We start from the raw sequence: 22,233 nt of genomic DNA, 5'->3' as shown, positions 1-22,233 counted from the left end.
CAAGAGGCCACCTACCAAGCACAACGTCATTGGAAAAAAATGGATTTTCAAGAACAAGCAAGATGAGAATGGTGTAATCATCCGTAACAAAGCAAGGTTAGTGGCACAAGGGTACTCACAAGTTGAAGGTTTGGACTTTGGTGAGACCTTTGCCCCCGTTGCCCATCTTGAATCCATTCGCATCTTACTTGCTTATGCCGCTTTAAATGGTTTTACTTTACATCAATTGGATGTGAAGAGTGCTTTCCTTAACGGTCCTCTACAAGAAGAAGTATATCTGTCACAACCACCTGGTTCATTGATCCCGATCACAAAGACTATATGTACAAACTTCATAAGGCTTTGTATGGCCTCAAAAAAGCACCTCATGCTTGGTATGATCATTTTAAGAAGTTTTTACTCGATGATGGTTTTGTGAGAGGGTTGATCGATCCCACTCTTTTTACTAAGAGGGACAAGGGTGATTTGATCTTATGCCAAATCTATGTAGATGACATCATTTTTGGTTCTCCTAACATTCATTTGTGCAAGAAGTTTGCGGCTTCAATGACCAAGAATTTTGAAATGTCACTCAATGCGGATTTGAAGTTCTTTCTCGGATTTCAAATTCAACAATTTCAAGAAGGAATTTTCTTGTCTCAAGCAAAATACCTCAAGGATATCCTAGAGAAGTTTGGCATGTCTGATGCTAGTCCATGCAAGACACCCATGCCAACCAAAATTGCACTCACTGAAGACACAAATGGTATTCCTTTCGACCCATCTATTTACTGCTCTATGATTGGTTCATTGATTTACATTTGTGCATCTAGACCAGACATCATGTTCAGTGTATGCATGTGTGATAGATTTCAAGCTTCCCCTAGGGAAAGCCATCATAAGGCGGTTAAGCATATTCTTAGATACCTTGTTCACACCCCAAAGTTGGGTTTATGGTACCCCAAGGATGCTAAGTTCGATCTCGTTGGGTACACGGATGTGGATTGGGCTGGAGACAAAGTGGATCGTAAGTCCACCTCCGGCGCATGTCAGTTTCTTGGACGCTCCTTGGTAAGTTGGTCCTCAAAGAAACAAAATTATATTACCCTCTCTACCACAGAAGCTGAATACATTGCAACCGCCAGTTGTGCAACTCAATTACTATGGATGAGACAAACCTTGAAGGAATACGGTATCACCTATAGACATGTGCCTCTCCTATGTGATAATGAAAGTGCCATCAATATTGTTGAGAACCCCAAGGATCATACCCGCACCAAGCACATTGATATTAGGTATCGCTTCTTGAGAGATCATGTGGAAAAGGGTGATATTCACATTGATCATGTTGGTACAGATTTGTAACTTGCAGATATTTTCACCAAACCATTGGATGAAGCAAAGTTTTGTCGACTTAGGCGTGAACTTGGTATCTTGGATCTTGACAATATTATGTGAAATCTAGTACCCATTCATGCATTAAATTAATGTCTTGTCTTGATGTAGGCATATATTTAGGGGGAGACACTCAACTAATGAGTATCCTCACCCTATGAAATGCATAAAAAGAACAAACACTCTCAAAGCTACCATGACATCTAACTATGGTGCTTTCCATGATGGTGTAGTGATTATGCACTCAAAGTTCCAATCTTTCCGTGCCATGTCACGTTCACTCATACATGGTGGCAGTAGCCACCACTCTTGGCATTAGAACAATACATACCCTTGTAGATCGCGAGCGGAAGCTCTCAAGAGAACGGGGTTGAGGGAGTCGTACTCGTCGTGATCCAAATCACCGGAGATCCTAGCGCCGAACGGATGGCACCTCCGCGTTCAAAACATGTACGGTCAGCGTGACGTCTCCTCCTTCTTGATCCAGCAAGAGGGGAAGGAGAGGTTGATGAACATCCAACAGCACGACGGCGTGGTGGTAGATGCAGCAGGGTTCCGGCAGGGCTTCGCCAAGCGACTACGGGAGGAGGAGGTGTAGCAGGGGAGAGGGAGGCGCCAAGACTTCAGGGTGCGGCTGCCCTCCCTCCCCCCCCCCTTTATATAGGCCCCTCGGGGGGCGCCGGCCCTGGAGATGGGATCTCCCAAGGGGGGCGGCGACCAGGGGGGTGGAGTGCCCCCCAAGGCAAGTGGAGGCGCCCCCCACCCTAGCGTTTCCAACCCTAGGCGCAAGGGGGGCCCAAGGGGGGGCGCACCAGCCCACTAGGGCTGGTTACCCTCCCACTTCAGCCCACGGGGCCCTCCGGGATAGGTGGCCCCACCCGGTGGACCCCCGGGACCCTTCCGGTGGTCCCTGTACAATACCGGTGACCCCCGAAACTCTCCCGATGGCCGAAACTGCACTTCCTATATATAATTCTTTACCTCCGGACCATTCTGGAACTCCTCGTGACGTCCGGGATCTCATCCGAGACTCCGAACAACTTTCGGTTTGCTGCATTCTCATATTCATACAACCCTAGCGTCACCGAACCTTAAGTATGTAGACCCTACGGGTTTGGGAGACATGTAGACATGACCGAGATGGCTCTCCGGTCAATAACCAACAGCGGGATCTGGATACCCATGTTGGCTCCCACATGCTCCTCGATGATCTCATCGGATGAACCACGATGTCGAGGATTTAAGCAACCCCGTATACAATTCCCTTTCTCAATCGGTACGTTACTTGCCCGAGATTCGATCGTCGGTATCCCAATACCTCGTTCAATCCCGTTACCGGCAAGTCACTTTACTCGTACCGTAATGAATGATCCCGTGACCAGACACTTGGTCACTTTGAGCTCATTATGATGATGCATTACCGAGTGGGCCCAGAGATACCTCTCTGTCATACGGAGTGACAAATCCCAGTCTCGATCCGTGTCAACCCAACAGACACTTTCAGAGATACCTGTAGTGCACCTTTATAGTCACCCAGTTACGTTGTGACGTTTGGTACACCCAAAGCACTCCTACGGTATCCGAAGTTACATGATCTCATGGTCTAAGGAAAAGATACTTGACATTGGAAAAGCTCTAGCAAACGAACTACACAATCTTTGTGCTATGCTTAGGATTGGGTCTTGTCCATCACATCATTCTCCTAATGATGTGATCCCGTTATCAATGACATCCAATGTCCATAGTTAGGAAACCATGACTATCTGTTGATCAATGAGCTAGTCAACTAGAGGCTCACTACGGACATATTGTGGTCTATGTATTCACACGTGTATTACGATTTCCGGATAATACAATTATAGCATGAATAAAAGACAATTATCATGAACAAGGAAATATAATAATAATCCTTTTATTATTGCCTCTAGGGCATATTTCCAACAGTCTCCCACCTGCACTAGAGTCAATAATCTAGTTACATTGTGATGAATCGAACACCCATAGAGTTCTGGTGTTGATCATGTTTTGGTCGCGGAAGAGGTTTAGTCAACGGATCTGCGACATTCAGATCCGTATGTACTTTGCAAATATCTATGTCTCCATCTTGAACATTTTCACGGATGGAGTTGAAACGACGTTTGATGTGCCTGGTCTTCTTGTGAAACCTGGGCTCCTTGGCAAGGGCAATAGCTCCAGTGTTGTCACAGAAGAGAGTGATTGGCCCTGACGCATTGGGTATGACTCCTAGGTCGATGATGAACTCCTTCATCCATATTGCTTCATGTGCTGCCTCCGAGGCTGCCATGTACTCCGCTTCACATGTAGATCCCGCCACGAGGCTCTGCTTGCAACTGCACCAGCTTACTACTCCACGATCCAACATATACATGTATCCAGTTTGTGACTTAGAGTCATCCAGATCTGTGTCGAAGCTAGCGTCGACGTAACCCTTTACGACGAGCTCTTCGTCACCTCCATAAATGAGAAACATATCCTTTGTCCTTTTTAGGTACTTCAGGATATCCTTGACCGCTGTCCAATGTTCCTTGCTGGGATTACTTTGGTACCTTCCTACCAAACTTACGGCAAGGTTTACATCAGGTCTGGTACACAGCATGGCATACATAATAGATCCTATGGCCGAGGCATAGGGGATGACACTCATCTCTTCTTTATCTTTTGCCGTGGTCGGGCATTGAGTCGAGCTCAATCTCACACCTTGCAATACAGGCAAGAACCCTTTCTTGGACTGATCCATTTTGAACTTCTTAAAAATCTTATCAAGGTATGTGCTTTGTGAAAGACCTATGAGGCGTTTCGATCTATCCCTATAGATCTTGATGCCTAATATGTAAGCAGCTTCTCCAAGGTCCTTCATTGAAAAACACTTATTCAAGTAGGCCTTAATGCTGTCCAAAAGTTCTATATCATTTCCCATCAAAAGTATGTCATCTACATATAATATGAGAAATGCTACAGAGCTCCCACTCACTTTCTTGTAAACGTAGGATTCTCCATAAGTTTGCATAAACCCAAACTCTTTGATCATCTCATTAAAGCGAATGTTCCAACTCCGAGATGCTTGCACCAGCCCATAAATGGATCGCTGGAGCTTGCACACCTTGTTAGCATTCTTAGGATCGACAAATCCTTCCGGCTGCCATTAAGGACAAAATCTTCCTTAAGATAGCCGTTAAGGAATGCTGTTTTGACATCCATCTGCCATATCTCATAATCATAGTATGCGGCAATTGCTAACATGATTCGGACGGACTTAAGCTTCGCTACGGGAGAGAAAGCCTCGTCATACTCAACCCCTTGAACTTGCCGATAACCCTTAGCGACAAGTCGAGCTTTATAGATGGTAATATTACCATCCGCGTCCGTCTTCTTCTTAAAGATCCATTTGTTTTCTATCGCTCGCTGATCATCGAGCAAGTCTGTCAAAGTCCATACTTTGTTTTCATACATGGATTCTATCTCGGATTGCATGGCTTCAAGCCATTTGTTGGAATCTGGGCCCGCCATCGCTTCTTCATAGTTCGAAGGTTCACCATTGTCTAACAACATGATTTCCAGGACAGGGTTGCCATACCACTCTGGTGGGGAACGTGTCCTTGTGGACCTACAAAGTTCAGTAGCAACTTGATCCGAAGTACCTTGATCATCATCATTAATTTCCTCTCCAGTCGGTGTAGGCACCACAGGAACATTTTCCTGAGCTGTACTACTTTCGGTTTAAGAGGTAGTACTTCATCGAGTTCTACTTTCCTCCCACTTACTCCTTTCGAGAGAAACTCTTTTTCCAGAAAGGATCCGTTCTTGGCAACAAAGATCTTGCCTTCGGATCTAAGGTAGAAGGTATACCCAATGGTTTCCTTAGGGTATCCTATGAAGACGCATTTTTCTGACTTGGGTTCGAGCTTTTCAGGTTGTAGTTTCTTGACATAAGCATCGCATCCCCAAACTTTTAGAAACGACAGCTTAGGTTTCTTCCCAAACCATAATTCATACGGTGTCATCTCAACGGATTTAGACGGAGCCCTATTTAAAGTGAATGTAGCTGTCTCTAGAGCGTATCCCCAAAATGACAGCGGTAAATCGGTAAGAGAAATCATAGATCGCATCATATCCAATAGAGTGCGGTTACGACGTTCGAACACACCATTACGCTGAGGTGTTCCAGGCGGCGTGAGTTGTGAAATGATTCCACATTTTCTTAAGTGCGTACCAAATTCGTGACTTAAATATTCTCCTCCACAATCTAATCGTAAGAATTTTATCTTTCGGTCACGTTGATTCTCTACTTCATTCTGAAATTCTTTGAACTTTTCAAAGGTCTCAGACTTGTGTTTCATCAAGTAGACATACCCATATCTACTTAAGTCATCAGTGAGAGTGAGAACATAACGATATCCTCCGCGAGCCTCAACGCTCATTGGACCACACACATCAGTATGTATGATTTCCAATAAGTTGGTTGCTCGCTCCATTGTTCCGGAGAACGGAGTCTTGGTCATTTTGCCCATGAGGCATGGTTCGCATGTGTCAAATGGTTCATAATTGAGAGACTCTAAAAGTCCATCAGTATGGAGCTTCTTCATGCGCTTGACACCAATGTGACCAAGGCGGCAGTGCCACAAGTATGTGGGACTATTGTTATCAACTTTACATCTTTGGTATTCACACTATGAATATGTGTAACATTACGTTCGAGATTCATTAAGAATAAACCATTGACCATTGGGGCATGACCATAAAACATATCTCTTATATAAATAGAACAACCATTATTCTCGGATTTAAATGAGTAGCCATCTCGCATTAAACGAGAACAGTGTTCATGCTCAAACTTGGTACTAAATAACAATTATTGAGGTTCAAAACTAATCCCGTAGGTAAATGTAGAGGTAGCGTGCCGACGGCGATCACATCGACCTTGGAACCATTCCCGACGTGCATCGTCACCTCATCCTTCGCTAGTCTCCGCTTATTCCGCAGCTCCTGCTGTGAGTTACAAATATGAGCAACGGCGCCGGTATCAAATACCCAGGAGTTACTACGAGTGCTGGTAAGGTACACATCAATTACATGTATATCAAATATACCTTTAGTGTTGCCGGCCTTCTTGTCCGCTAAGTATTTGGGGCAGTTCCGCTTCCAGTGACCCTTCCCTTTGTAATAAAAGCACTCAGTCTCGGGCTTGGGTCCATTCTTTGACTTCTTCCCGGCAACTGGCTTACCGGGCGTGGCAACATATTTGCCGTCCTTCTTGAAGTTCTTCTTACCCTTGCACTTCTTGAACTTGGTGGTTTTATTGACCATCAACACTTGATGTTCTTTCTTGATTTCTACCTCTGCTGACTTCAGCATTGAAAATACTTCAGGAATAGTTTTCACCATCCCCTGCATATTGTAGTTCATCACAAAGCTCTTGTAGCTCGGTGGGAGCGGCTGAAGGATTCTGTCAATGACCGCCTTGTACGGGAGGTTAATGTCCAGCTGGGACAGGCGGTTGTGCAACCCAGACATTTTGAGTATGTGCTCACTGACAGAACTGTTTTCCTCCATCTTACAACTATAGAACTTGTCGGAGACCTCATATCTCTCGACCCGGGCATGAGCTTGGAAAACCATTTTCAGCTCCTCGAACATCTCATATGCTCCGTGTTGCTCAAAACACTTTTGGAGCCCCGGTTCTAAGCTGTAAAGCATGCCGCACTGAACGAGGGAGTAATCATCAGCACGTGACTGCCAAGCGTTCATAACGTCTTGGTTCTCTGGGATGGGTGCTTCACCTAGCGGTCCTTCTAGGACATTTGCTTTCTTGGCAGCTATGAGGATGATCCTCAGGTTCCGGACCCAGTCCGTATAGTTGCTGCCATCATCTTTCAGCTTGGTTTTCTCTAGGAACGCGTTGAAGTTCATGTTGACATGAGCGTTGGCCATTTGATCTACAAGACATATTTTGCAAAGATTTTAGACTAAGTTCATGATAATTACGTTCATCTAATCAAATTATTTAATGAACTCCCACTCAGATTTGACATCCCTCTAGTCATCGAAGTGTTACATGATCCGAGTCGACTAGGCCGTGTCCGATCATCACGTGAGACGGACTAGTCATCATCGGTGAACATCTCCATGTTGATCGTATCTTCCATACGACTCATGTTCGACATTTCGGTCTCTGTGTTCCGAGGCCATGTCTGTACATGCTAGGCTCGTCAAGTTAACCTAAGTGTTTTTGCATGTGTAAAACTGTCTTACACCCGTTGTATGTGAACGTAGGAATCTATCACACCCGATCATCACGTGGTGCTTCGAAACGACGAACTTTAGCAACGGCGCATAGTTAGGGGAACACTTTCTTGAAATTATTATAAGGGATCATCTTATTTACTACCGTTGTTCTAAGTGAACAAGATGCATAAACATAATAAACATCACATGCAATTATATAGTAGTGACATGATATGGCCAATATCATATAGCTCCTTTGATCTCCATCTTTGGGGCTCCATGATCATCTTCGTCACCGGCATGACACCATGATCTCCATCATCATGATCTCCATCATCGTGTCTCCATGAAGTTGCTCGCCAACTATTACTTCTACTACTATGGCTAACGGTTTAGCAATAAATTAAAGTAATTACATGGCGTTAAATCATTGACACGCAGGTCATACAATAATTAAGACGACTCCTATAGCTCCTGCCGGTTGTCATACTCGTCGACATGCAAGTCGTGATTCCTATTACAAGAACATGCTCTCATACATCACAATATATCATTCATCATTCATCACAACTTCTGGCCATATCACATCACAAAGCAATTGCTGCAAAAACAAGTTAGACGTCCTCTAATTGTTGTTGCATCTTTTACGTGGCTGCAATAGGGTTCTAGCAAGAACGTTTTCTTACCTACGAATAACCACAACGTGATTTGTCAACTTCTATTTACCCTTCATAAGGACCCTTTTCATCGAATCCGCTCCAACTAAAGTGGGAGAGACAGACACCCGCTAGCCACCTTATGCAACTAGTGCATGTCAGTCGGTGGAACCTGTCTCACGTAAGCGTATGTGTAAGGTCGGTCTGGGCCGCTTCATCCCACAATACCGCTGAAGCCAAATAAGACTAGTAGTAGCAAGAAAGTTGATAACATCTACGCCCAAAACAAATTTGTGTTCTACTCGTGCAATAGAGAACTACGCATAGACCTGGCTCATGATGCCACTGTTGGGGAACGTTGCATAAAATAAAAAATTCCTATGTTCACCAAGATTGATCTATGAGTTCATCTAGCAACGAGAGAGAGGAGTGCATCTACATACCCTTGTAGATCGCGAGCGGAAGCGTTCAAGAGAACGGGGTTGAGGGAGTCGTACTTGTCGTGATCCAAATCACCGGAGATCCTAGCGCTGAACGGACGGCACCTCCGCGTTCAACACACGTACGGTCAGCGTGATGTCTCCTCCTTCTTGATCCAGCAAGAGGGGAACGAGAGGTTGATGAAGATCCAGCAGCACGACGGCATGGTGGTGGATGCAGCAGGGTTCCGGCAGGGCTTCGCCAAACGGGAGGAGGAGGTGTAGGAGGGGAGAGGGAGGTGCCAAGACTTCAGGGTGCGGCTGCCCTCCCTCCCCTCCCCCCTTTATATAGGCCCCCTGGGGGGCACCGGCCCTGGAGATGGGATCTCCCAAGGGGGGCGGCGGCCAGGGGGTGGAGTGCCCCCCAAGGCAAGTGGAGGCGCCCCCCACCCTAGGGTTTCCAACCCTAGGTGCAAGGGGGGCCCAAGGGGGGGCGCACCATCCCACTAGGGGCTGGTTCCCCTCCCAGTTCAGCCCACGGGGCCCTCCGGGATAGGTGGCCCCACCCAGTGGACCCCCGGGACCCTTCCGGTGGTCCCGGTACAATACCGGTGACCCCCGAAACTCTCCCGATGGCCGAAACTGCACTTCCTATATATAATTCTTTACCTCTGGACCATTCCAGAACTCCTCGTGACATCCGGGATCTCATCCGGGACTCCGAACAACTTTCGGTTTGCTGCATTCTCATATTCATACAACCCTAGCGTCACCGAACCTTAAGTGTGTAGACCCTACGGGTTTGGGAGACATGTAGACATGACCGAGACGGCTCTCCGGTCAATAACGAACAGCGGGATCTGGATACCCATGTTGGCTCCCACATGCTCCTCGATGATCTCATTGGATGAACCACGATGTCGAGGATTTAAGCAACCCCGTATACAATTCCCTTTGTCAATCGGTATGTTACTTGCCCGAGATTCGATCGTCGGTATCCCAATACCTCGTTCAATCTCGTTACTGGCAAGTCACTTTACTTGTACCGTAATGCATGATCCCGTGACCAGACACTTGGTCACTTTGAGCTCATTATGATGATGCATTACCGAGTGGGCCCAGAGATACCTCTCCGTCATACGGAGTGACAAATCCCAGTCTCGATCCGTGTCAACCCAACAGACACTTTCGGAGATACCTGTAGTGCACCTTTATAGTCACCCAGTTACGTTGTGACGTTTGGTACACCCAAAGCACTCCTATGGTATCCGGGAGTTACACGATCTCATGGTCTAAGGAAAAGATACATGACATTGGAAAAGCTCTAGCAAACGAACTACACGATCTTTGTTCTATGCTTAGGATTGGGTCTTGTCCATCACATCATTCTCCTAATGATGTGATCCCGTTATCAATGACATCCAATGTCCATAGTCAGGAAACCATGACTATATGTTGATCAATGAGCTAGTCAACTAGAGGCTCACTATGGACATATTGTGGTCTATGTATTCACACGTGTATTACGATTTCCGGATAATACAATTATAGCTTGAATAAAAGACAATTATCATGAACAAGGAAATATAATAATAATCCTTTTATTATTGCCTCTAGGGCATATTTCCAATAATGATACACTCTTTGGACTAACGGATGTGAAAGTTTTAAGAGAGATACTCTCGAAGTGGCCTTTGTTGGAGAGTTGGATGGCAACCTTTACACGGTTGATTTCTCGAAAGAGAGCACATTCCATGCAACTTGTCTAATGGCCAAGGCCGACAAGGGGTGGCTTTGGCATCGCCGGCTAGCCCATGTTGGCATGAGAAATCTTCAAGATCTCTTAAAGGGAAATCACATCCTTGGACTAACCAATGTCTCTTTTGGGAAAGATCGTGTGTGTAGTGCATGCATAGCCGGGAAGCAATATCAATCAAAGCACCCACCCAAGAACATAGTGTCTACTTCAAGGCCTCTAGAGCTCCTTCATGTGGATCTTTTTGGGCCTCATTCATGGGATAGTCTTGGTGGCAAAAAGTATGGACTTGTCATTGTTGATGATTACTCAAGATATACATGGGTGTTTTTTCTCAAGTCCAAGGATGAGACGAAGATCACCTTCATTGATTTTGCCAAGCAAGCACAACGCAAGTTTGACAAACAAATATTGGCAATAAGAAGTGGCAATGGATCTGAGTTCAAGAACTATACCTTGGAAGAATTCCTTAGTGATGAAGGGATTGAGCATCAATAATCAGCTCCATACACTCCTCAACAAAATGGTGTAGCCGAAAGGAAGAACCATACACTTGAGGAGATGGCAAGGTCCATGTTGGATGAATACAAATCACCACGTAGTTTTTGGGCCGAAGCTGTCAACACTGCATGCCATGCATCAAATCGGCTCTTTCTCCGCACTATATTGGAAAAGACTCCATATGACCTCCTAACTGGGAATAAGCCAAATGTCAAGTACTTTCGTGTTTTTGGGTGCAAATGTTCCATCCTCAACAAAAGAGAACGGTTAGAAAAATTTCAATCCAAAACAATTGAGGGTATATTTGTTGGCTATGGATCAAACTCTCACGCCTATAGAGTCTACAACAAATCCAATGGATGTGTTGTAGAAACTTGTGATGTGGTGTTTGACGAATTTAATGGCTCCCATGGGGAGCAAGTTGATCTAGGTGATGCAGGTGAAGAAGATCCCTCTCAAGATATTTTGACCATGGGTGTTGGTGCACTTCTTCCAATGGAACAAGAACCTCATGATGATGACGAAGAAGATGGAAGTTTCACACATCATCAAACTACTTCAACACCCATACCACCACAAACTCCTATTGTTCAACCAATTCCCTTAGTCCAAGTACAAGAAGATGATCAAGTTTCTCTTCATGATAATCTTCAAGAACAAGATCATCATCAAGGGCAAGAATAAGGAAGTCCAATCATTGATGATGAACCTCAACAAATGCAATATGAACAAGAAGATCTTTCACCACACACTAATGATCCATATGTTGAGGACGTGGATGATGCACATGAACTTGAACCTCGAGAAACCCTAACCTCCATTATACCTCGAGTCGCCAGTCGTGTTGATGTTGACAAAATTCTCATCGTCATATTGGAAGGTAGAGTCACTCATAAACATTTGACAAACTTTTGTGCCCACTTCTCGTTTGTGTCTAGTGTTGAGCCCCTCAAGGTACAATATGCATTGATGGACAACAATTGGCTTGTTGCTATGCAAGAAGAGTTGAACAGTTTTGAATGCAACCAAGTGTGGTCATTAGTCAAGAGGCCACCTACCAAGCACAACGTCATTGGAAAAAAATGGATTTTCAAGAACAAGCAAGATGAGAATGGTGTAATCATCCGTAACAAAGCAAGGTTAGTGGCACAAGGGTACTCACAAGTTGAAGGTTTGGACTTTGGTGAGACCTTTGCCCCTGTTGCCCATCTTGAATCCATTCGCATCTTACTTGCTTATGCCGCTTTAAATGGTTTTACTTTACATCAATTGGATGTGAAGAGTGCTTTCCTTAACGGTCCTCTACAAGAAGAAGTATATCTGTCACAACCACTTGGTTCATTGATCCCGATCACAAAGACTATATGTACAAACTTCATAAGGCTTTGTATGGCCTCAAAAAAGCACCTCATGCTTGGTATGATCATTTTAAGAAGTTTTTACTCGATGATGGTTTTGTGAGAGGGTTGATCGATCCCACTCTTTTTACTAAGAGGGACAAGGGTGATTTGATCTTATGCCAAATCTATGTAGATGACATCATTTTTGGTTCTCCTAACATTCATTTGTGCAAGAAGTTTGCGGCTTCAATGACCAAGAATTTTGAAATGTCACTCAATGCGGATTTGAAGTTCTTTCTCGGATTTCAAATTCAACAATTTCAACAAGGAATTTTCTTGTCTCAAGCAAAATACCTCAAGGATATCCTAGAGAAGTTTGGCATGTCTGATGCTAGTCCATGCAAGACACCCATGCCAACCAAATTTGCACTCACTGAAGACACAAATGGTATTCCTTTCGACCCATCTATTTACTGCTCTTTGATTGGTTCATTGATTTACATTTGTGCATCTAGACCAGACATCATGTTCAGTGTATGCATGTGTGATAGATTTCAAGCTTCCCCTAGGGAAAGCCATCATAAGGCGGTTAAGCATATTCTTAGATACCTTGTTCACACCCCAAAGTTGGGTTTATGGTACCCCAAGGATGCTAAGTTCGATCTCGTTGGGTACACGGATGTGGATTGGGCTGGAGACAAAGTGGATCGTAAGTCCACCTCCGGCGCATGTCAGTTTCTTGGACGCTCCTTGGTAAGTTGGTCCTCAAAGAAACAAAATTGTATTACCCTCTCTACCACAGAAGCTGAATACATTGCAACCGCCAGTTGTGCAACTCAATTACTATGGATGAGACAAACCTTGAAGGAATACGGTATCACCTATAGACATGTGCCTCTCCTATGTGATAATGAAAGTGCCATCAATATTGTTGAGAACCCCAAGGATCATACCCGCACCAAGCACATTGATATTAGGTATCGCTTCTTGAGAGATCATGTGGAAAAGGGTGATATTCACATTGATCATGTTGGTACAGATTTGTAACTTGCAGATATTTTCACCAAACCATTGGATGAAGCAAAGTTTTGTCGACTTAGGCGTGAACTTGGTATCTTGGATCTTGACAATATTATGTGAAATCTAGTACCCATTCATGCATTAAATTAATGTCTTGTCTTGATGTAGGCATATATTTAGGGGGAGACACTCAACTCATGAGTATCCTCACCCTATGAAATGCATAAAAAGAACAAACACTCTCAAAGCTACCATGACATCTAACTATGGTGCTTTCCATGATGGTGTAGTGATTATGCACTCAAAGTTCCAATCTTTCCGTGCCATGTCACGTTCACTCATACATGGTGGCAGTAGCCACCACTCTTGGCATTAGAACAATATATGAGCGGTATATGTTTTATTATTGTTGGCATAGGATACTCGTTGCGTAAATAGATTATGCCTTTGCATCTTACTACGTGTTGTAATCATCATCTCCACATCATGGTTAGTAGCACAAATAATTGCACCCTACTCCTCTAAAAAATTCTTATATACTTCTAGACGTCCGTTATGTACCGGACGTCCGTGAAATACTCTCTGGTATCTTCCCTGGCCCAGGCGCCGGATGTCCGTGGATTCCCGGTCGTCCGGACTTTTCTCCGCCACAGGACGTCCGTCGCACTCCGGTCGTCCATAAAAAGCCTTCTGTTGACCTCAGGCCGGTCGTCCGGCCTATCCGGACGTCCGTTAATTTTTCCCTGGCCCAGGCGCCGGACATCCATAGATCTCCGGTCATCTGCACGTTTTCTCAGGCTCCTATATATAACGCGGGGTGCGTTTTGGGTCAGTTACATTAATCCATTCGCCCCCTCTCCTCTGCCCCACCGCCGCCGCCCCTGTCTCGCGGCTCCTTGCCGCGACCGCCCGCCGCCCGAGCCCCTCGCCGTGGCCGCTCACCGCTCGGGCCCCTCGCCGTTGCCACGACACACGCCGTGGCCACTCGGGCCGCCCCTGTCCCCGCTCGGGCCCCTCGCCGTCGCCACGCCACTCGCCGTGGCCACTCGGCCCGCTAACTGATTACTCCGGTCGCCGTCTCCCTCCGAGTCTTCACTCCAAGGTAGCACCATCTCTTCTTCTCTCATCCATCGATTCGTCGATCTAGTGGTGGGTTGTTTGATTGGGTTTCCCTCCTCTTCTAGGTCTGAATGGTGAAGACCAAGAGCATGGCTCGCAAGGACCCCCCCCATCTGGCTCCTCACGTCCCTCCCACCGCGGTGATTCTGATGATTCCCAAGAACGGGCTCGTCCTAGGAAGCGTGTTCCTCCTCCTCGCTAGTCTCCAAGTGAAGACTCATCGGAGGGTGCTGACTATGAAGATGAGCTGGCTCATATGAAGAGAGGAGAGCCTGTCCCTGTTCGCACCATTGCTCCCAAGCCCGGGACTCGGCGGCCTACCTTCCAGCCTCCTCCTCCTTCGGTCCAACCTCACGGCGATGCTCGTCATATCTCGCTTGAACCTCCTTTACCACATGGCCGTCACGTTAAGCGATTCAACCTGGTTCCCATTGCCTCCTATCTTATGTTGCATCATGATGTTGATCAATTTATGATTGCTCATGACTCTAGGGACACTCGTTTTCGCACTAATGTCCAAGCTGACATTTTTACCACTATCATCATTCCTAAGGGTCTTTCTCTGCATCTGTGCATTGATTTAGAGCATATTCGTACTCATCCAGAAAAATATTCCAGGGCTATTGAGCTCATTGAGTCCTCCAATCTTTCTGCCCCATTTACATTTTAAATGACTTTAAGCAAGCCGCCATTCATCAATTTTATGCCACATGTTTCTTCGGTCCAAATAACACTGTTACTTGGATGACCTCCGACACAAAGCTCTCGGCTTCCTACTCTCAATTTGTTACTGCCCTTGGTTTTCCCGACACCGGTTTCAAAATTCACAATGATGACCCCAACCATAGACCCAAGGGCCCTGATGCATGTGCTGATCTTATCAAACCCATACCCCAACTGACTGATGATGAGAAACATAAGGGTTTTAACCAAGTTTCCGTTTGGCGTTCTCCTTTCTTCATTATCTACCAATGTGTCATTCGCACAATTTATCCTAAGTTGGGTGACATGGGGTCTTGCAGTAGCTACTACATCGATCTCATGCATCGCCTCTATGCAGCTCCGAAAGGGAAGATCAATGTGCCTCATTTGCCTCGCTTCGTTTCAGCACAAGCGGGACTTTCCTCATGATCCCTTTCTTCAGGCTTTCATCGAGAGTGTGGCTTCGTTTCCTATTGCCCGCACTCATTTGCATGAGCGATGGGTCATTCCCCAACACATGGCCGATAACTATGTTCCCAAGGACTCTTCCTCTTCTGCTCATTCGCGCTGCACTGATGCTAGCATCCCTCATTCTGCTCCCTCTGGATCTGCACCCTTTGGTCGCATTGCTCGCTTTCTAGGGAAGGCCCACTCTACCTTGATGAAGGTTGTTTCGTTTAACTGCTCCCAAAATCACGCTGTTGTCACGTGCCTTATCACCTCCAAGAATGCTCTGAAGACTCGTCTGAGAGACTCCGGAGTGTTCGATGTGAGTGATGATGACCGTCTTCCTGATGAGCCACCTTCTGATTTTGGTTTTCCCTCGGGTCCTGAGTGGGCTGACTTCTTTGACGAGGCTGGTGGCAGTGGTGCACATGATGATGATGATTCTCTCTGATGCTGTTATGACCCCCCCCCTTTTGGGTATTTGATACCAAGGGGGAGTAGGCACTATGCGATTCTATGATATTAGCTTGTAATCAAACTCATTGTTATGTTGTTTATTAACTTGTATCGCACTCATGTTATGGAATTTTATAGACTTATGTTCTATGCTATGAGTGATGAACCTATATGGAGCTTATTGTTGTGATTATCTTGTGTATGAGATTTGGTTGTGTTGGTATCATATTGAGGGGGAGCTCTCTTCATGTTTATTCTTTATGGTATCATATTGAGGGGGAGCTCTCTCCATGCTTATTCTTTGTTTATTGAGCTCCACAACAAATCCTTTCGATGTTTTTATGTGTGTGCATATGTGTTGTCATCAACTACCAAAAAGGGGAAGATTGAAAGTGCGATCATGCCCTTAATCATATTTTGATGTTGATGACAACATGCATGTTGGGACTAATCATGTTTATCAAGTATATCTCAGGATTATGTCTCAATCGCCGTGTGTGGATCATGACTAGGGACAAATGCATATAACTCAAGATCGGAGATACAAGACAGTAGCTTTGGCTTTGTTTAAGGTTTGTTCTTGAGTATAGGGATTCTGCAGTATTAAGAGGGGATCGTTGGATCTAGTGAAAGACTTGCTCAAAACCACCAACTCCAGTTTTTCTCTCTCTCTAGACGTCCGGTGCTGTCCGGACGTCCGATCCCTCTCAGCTGTCCGGACGTCCGGCTCTCTACGGTCGTCCAGTGTTTCTCTTATAGAACGATATTCACAGATTTCCGAACCTCTCCGGACGTCCGGGCTCCGGACGACCGGCACGTCTCGGACGTCCGGTATTTCCTCCACAGAACAATATTTATGGATTTTCGGGCCTCCCCGGACATCCGGGCTCCAGACGACCGGCACGTCTCAGACGTCCGTGTGTTGTGTGCTGATTTGTGGCTTATGTGTTCCCAGCGGCCGGACGACCGATATATGACGGACGTCCGGACATATGTGTGCCACCGGACGTCCGGTGTTGTCCGGACGTCCGACCGCTTCTGTGCACTTAAGTGGCTCAAACGGTCACTTTTTCCACACCCACTATATATAGGCTTCTCACTTCCACGGGATGAGGTTGACCATTCACTTTGAGCTTGCCAAGAACACTTTTCACTCTCTCTCTCTCAATCCTCTACACCAAATCATAGATCCCCAAGTGATTTAGGAACATTTGAGAGAAGTTCTCCAATCAAGTGATAGATCCACTCTTTCCCCTTCTTTGCACCAAAGGAATTCATGATTTGAGCAAGTCTTGAGCTTTTCCCCATCGTTCTTATTACTCTTGGAGGTTGGGGACTCCTAGGAGGTAGGAGTCTTTCGGAGAGGAATCGACCTTTGTGATTACCCCTTGAAAAGTTTGTGAGGGTTTGGAGACCACCCCAAGGACTACCACAAGTGGTTGAGAAACGCCTACGTGGTGTTGTCTTAAAGGGAGAATAGGATGAGCCTTTGTGGCATTGGTGTGCCTTTGTGGTAACATCCACCTCTCTAACGGTGACTAGCTTCCCTCCAAGGAAGTGAACATTGGCATACATCCTCGTCTCCCGAAGTTGCGGTTATTCCTAACCCTAACTTTCTACTTGTGGTTACTTGTCTCTTAGCACTTACTTATATCATATTGTGCTTGCTTACTTACATACCCGTGTTACTTGCTTAGTACTTAGTACTACACTTGCAATTGTTAGGCTCACCTTCATATTCTGCATTATTGCCTAAAATTGCTAAGTAATAATTAAAATTTGTAATTGTACCTATTCACCCCCCCCTCTAGGTCCATCTCGATCCTTTCAACTGGCCTAAAGTTGCAAAGAGCTTCAACATCAATGAAGGCTCAATATTTGCCTTCCGCTTCAGCAGTTTTCCTGATGAGATGCATTTGTCTATCTACCGTCTATGATGCTAATTTCGAAAGGTTCTAGATGTTGCATGTGGAACTTGGTGCTGGTGCAGTTATGTAATGGGGTAGCTGAGTGCTGAGCTAAATCATGTTGTACTCTGATTTCAATTATGAAATCATGCTTCCTTAATATGGGAATGAAATATATTACATGTTTAATATGAATGTCAATTAGATTAATAAATGGATTATTAATAATAGGGCAATTAGCCTGCTAATTGGTTTTTGCTATTGCAAACAGTTATTAAGAAAATACCGTGGGCGATGACCTAAGGCAATGCACACAGTTTCTAGGAATAAACCGTGTTGGATCGATGAGCAATTACACACGACATTCTCTTCAAAACTGTTTGCGTTAGGCCACCTTGCGCAAACGTTTACCGCATAAATGATGTGTGTGATGGATAGCCTTTGCCACACAGTTTCTTCTATGCACCGTGTGTGATGCATTCAATAACGCAAACGATAAAATTATTAATATTGTGTGCGATGGGAAGGCCATCACAAACGATTTAACGGGGAAAATTGTGTGTGATGTACCTACGAACGGAAACGTTTTCCTTGCAGCGACTGTGTGGGATGTACATACGAACGGAAACGTTTAGCAGGGACTGACTGTGCGGGATGTACTTACGACTGGAAATGATTTCACCTGTATAATTGTATTTTTTTAGCACTACTGTATGTATAACCATATTTGCTCGCTCGCCGGTTGCACACTACCTCATTTTACCAAACGTGTGTGCCAGAAGGGCATATCCCCGATGGTTTCTGGGTCGTGTGGGAAGGACCCCCCTATCGCCCACACTCATTAGGTGATGGTTCCAAATGATGTCGCGGAAAGGGGATGAAAACCGTTTGTATAGCACTGACGCGTACCTGTGGTGGGGTGTGGATTACCTAACCATATCGACGAGGCCGCGCAGCAAGAAGAAGGGTCAGCGGCGAGGAGGCCACACAGCAATAAGAAGGGTCGCTGGCGAGGAGGCGGCGCTATAAGAAGAAGAGTCGCCGGTGAGGAGGCGGCACTGCAAGAAGAAGGATAGCCGGCGAGGAGGTGGCGCTGCAAGAAGAAGGGTCACCGGCGAGGAGGCTGAGCTGCCAGTAAGCAGCAGGGAAGGTTTGAACTTGGAAAGCAAGGAGGAACAGTGAAATGTGGCTTTTGGTGCGAGGGAGGGGGCGGGGAGATAGATATTTCCGCGGTGGCAAAAAAATCGCTCGATGCCGCGAGAAACTGGCGTGCAAGTGTGGTTCAAGCGGGGGCGGTGGACTATAGACGACGAAGCTTCATGCGTAAGCCAGACAAGACGGTGCGCCAAGATATTTTATATCGTATCCCGCATGATTCTTTCTAGTAAACTGTTTGTGGTATACTTGATTTTTTTCATTATGTTTTGAAAGAAAAAATGGTGTTACGGAGGGAACGGATGGTGCTTGAATTGCTAGAACATTTACGTATAGTGAACATGCAACTACATGAGTGTCGTGTTTAAATTTGGAATTATTTCGGGTTCGTTTAGCATTTTTATGGATTAATTGAGTTTCTCATCATTTAATGTGCATAATTCAAATTTGAACTACAAGCACATGCTCCAGTGCCCCAAAGTTTGTTGAAAAATCACATGTGTGTCTTTGGGTGAATTTATAGGTCCCATGCAAGAAATGGGAATGAAATCCAAACATCTGGGCGTCGTGGCTCGGTCGGGATGTAACATCCCAAATTTTCAATTTGGAATGTTATACATTAGATCATCATTGCATATCATATTTTATTGCATTTTGGCTTGATCCTAGAAATTCTACGCAACTCAAGGACCTACGGAGAGAGTTGGGGATTTTGTTATTTTCATATGTGAGCTTTTCTCAAATTTTGAAAAGGAGATCAATTGGTTTTGATTATTTTTCTTCCTAATATTTCAAAAATAAAAATATATGAGAGGAGATAAAATGACTTCTCCAAAATAAATGAAATATTAGAGGAAAAATATTAAAATCAATTTATTTATTTTATTTGGTTTTATTGCTATTTTATTTGAATTAGAAAAATTGCATGTTTTCAAAATTGCATTTTAGGGCCAAGAAAATTTCCATCTTGTTCTAAATATTTTATTTAGACGGTGAAAATTTGATTTGGCATTTTTAGATTTTTATTTATTTTTCTAGGATTTATTTAAGTTTCGGCGGAATTATTAAAAAAAATCTCTGCACGCCCGACTAGGCCGAAGGCCCAGCCGAGCCAGCCCAGCAGCGCCACCGTCTCCCACACCGGCAAGGGACCGAAGTCCCGAGCGAAGCCGCTGCCGCCGCCCGAGTCCAGGAGGAGCACACCTCCCGAGACGGCCCCTCCTCAAGCCAGCCGCCCCCTCCACTTAAATACCGCCGCCGCCGACCCCCACCACCACCCGAGCCACCCGCCAACCCCGCCGCCAGCGTTGCCGTTCGCCGCCGCCGCTGCCACCGCCTAGCGCCGCCTACCGCTGCCGCCACGCCGTCGTCGGAGCCCTGCCGCCTCACCAACCACGACGGAGCCGCCGGATCTCGCCGGAGCCCCGCCGAGGTAGCCGCCCGCCGCCGCCGGTTTTCTAGAGAAAACCGATTCATTTTTTTAGAAAACCCTAGGTTTTATTTTTTAGATCGGTTTATTTTTTTTCTTGGTTTATTCATTTAGCGAGCGTCCGCTCGTTCGTTCGTTTAAACAAACGCTGTTCACCATTTAGCCGTAGACAACGAACGTTTGTTTGTTTGCCTGTTCGTTTGTTTTTCTTTTTCTCGGGTTTTTCGCGATTATTTTCGATCGTGATTCCTGATCAGATTTTCGTTTTAGTTTATCTCTTCGCTCGTTTATCGGAATCAGGCGATTCAAGCGCCTAGAGTTTCATCTCGAAACCCTCTTTCCGTTTAATCAACTCAAACAAGTTTTTGCTACTGTAAAATTTTGACTTAGATTCAGATTAGTAACGAAGCTTGTTTCTTTCGCCGTTTGAGTTTCATTGCTTTGATTGATTTGATTCTTTTTGCAAACCGGAGTTCTTAAGTTGAACTTTCTGGTTGGATCTCTTATTTGAGTTTTACCCATGCTTTTAGATGAGTGCTTATTGTATGCTTGTTTGTTTGCGATAGAGTACCCGGAGTGCGCAGCGTGCTACTACGAGTCTCTAGGTTTCACGGATCATCAGCAAGGCAAGTAACACTTTGATCGTACCTCTTTACTACCCAGTTTTATTGCATTATATCAACCCTCAAACAATTGCATGGTTAGGATCTGTTTAACATGTGGGTTCTGGGAAGTAGATGAGGTAGTACCTATTACCTGTTTATTATCAAACCTTTGGGAGTTACTTCTACGTTTGCTTATATTGCTATGCTATGATAGTAGACGTGGATTGGGTGAGTGTATCCATGATAGATGTGAGATTGTTAATTAATGGTTTACATAAGGTGGCAACTTTAATACACATCTGGGTGGATTGAGGCACCTGGGGAACCCAGTGTTGCCTGTTTTTTTGGAAATCCCGGGGTACCATGTGATTCTCCTATGGACCGCCACCCAGGCTCAAAGGGATCATGAGATTATTCATGCTACAAACTTCCGTGTGCAGCCGCAAGCTACTATGGGCTCTAGCATAGTTGATTAAGTCATGTGAAATCTTACAGTGGTAGACTAGCAGATGTAGGGTAAAGTAGGTGTAACTGTCTACCCATCGTAAGTTGCAAACCCTTCCGAAAGATTATGTCTCGGTCATCCGTTTCTCAAACACCATGTATTGCGAGAAATCCAACGGAGGAGATCGAGTCTTGTGGGCAGAAGTGCGCAAACCTCTGCAGAGTGTACAAACTAATCATGGTTAGCCGTGTCCAGGATTATGGACGTTTTGAGTATCTAGTACCTGGATTATCATGTGAATCTCATCATGTTACTTAATTAATTCTGTTTGGGTTTAATGATGTTGTTTAATTGGGATTGAGTTCGGTGAACCTTCTCAATGTTTAACAACCACCATGATAGTTAAATAAAATTTATTCCTTTGTTGTAGGGAAAATTTGGCTTTATGCAAAACTGTAACCATAGAGCTTTCCACCAGCCATATATGCATATAGTGATAGCATTATTCTGTTCATTACTCTCTATGTGTTACATTGCCAGCATATTCCATGTGCTGACCTGTTTTCAGGATGCAACATTCATGTTGCAGACTTTTCAAACGACAAGTAAGGTGCCTTAGGTCGTGATCTTTCACTCAGTGATGCCGTTGGAGTCGATGC

This window comes from Triticum dicoccoides, chromosome 3B (assembly GCF_002162155.2).
Source record: "Triticum dicoccoides isolate Atlit2015 ecotype Zavitan chromosome 3B, WEW_v2.0, whole genome shotgun sequence".
Lineage (NCBI taxonomy): Eukaryota > Viridiplantae > Streptophyta > Magnoliopsida > Poales > Poaceae > Triticum > Triticum dicoccoides.
The sequence above is the reverse complement of the archived record's forward strand: the minus strand, read 5'-3'. Positions refer to the sequence as shown.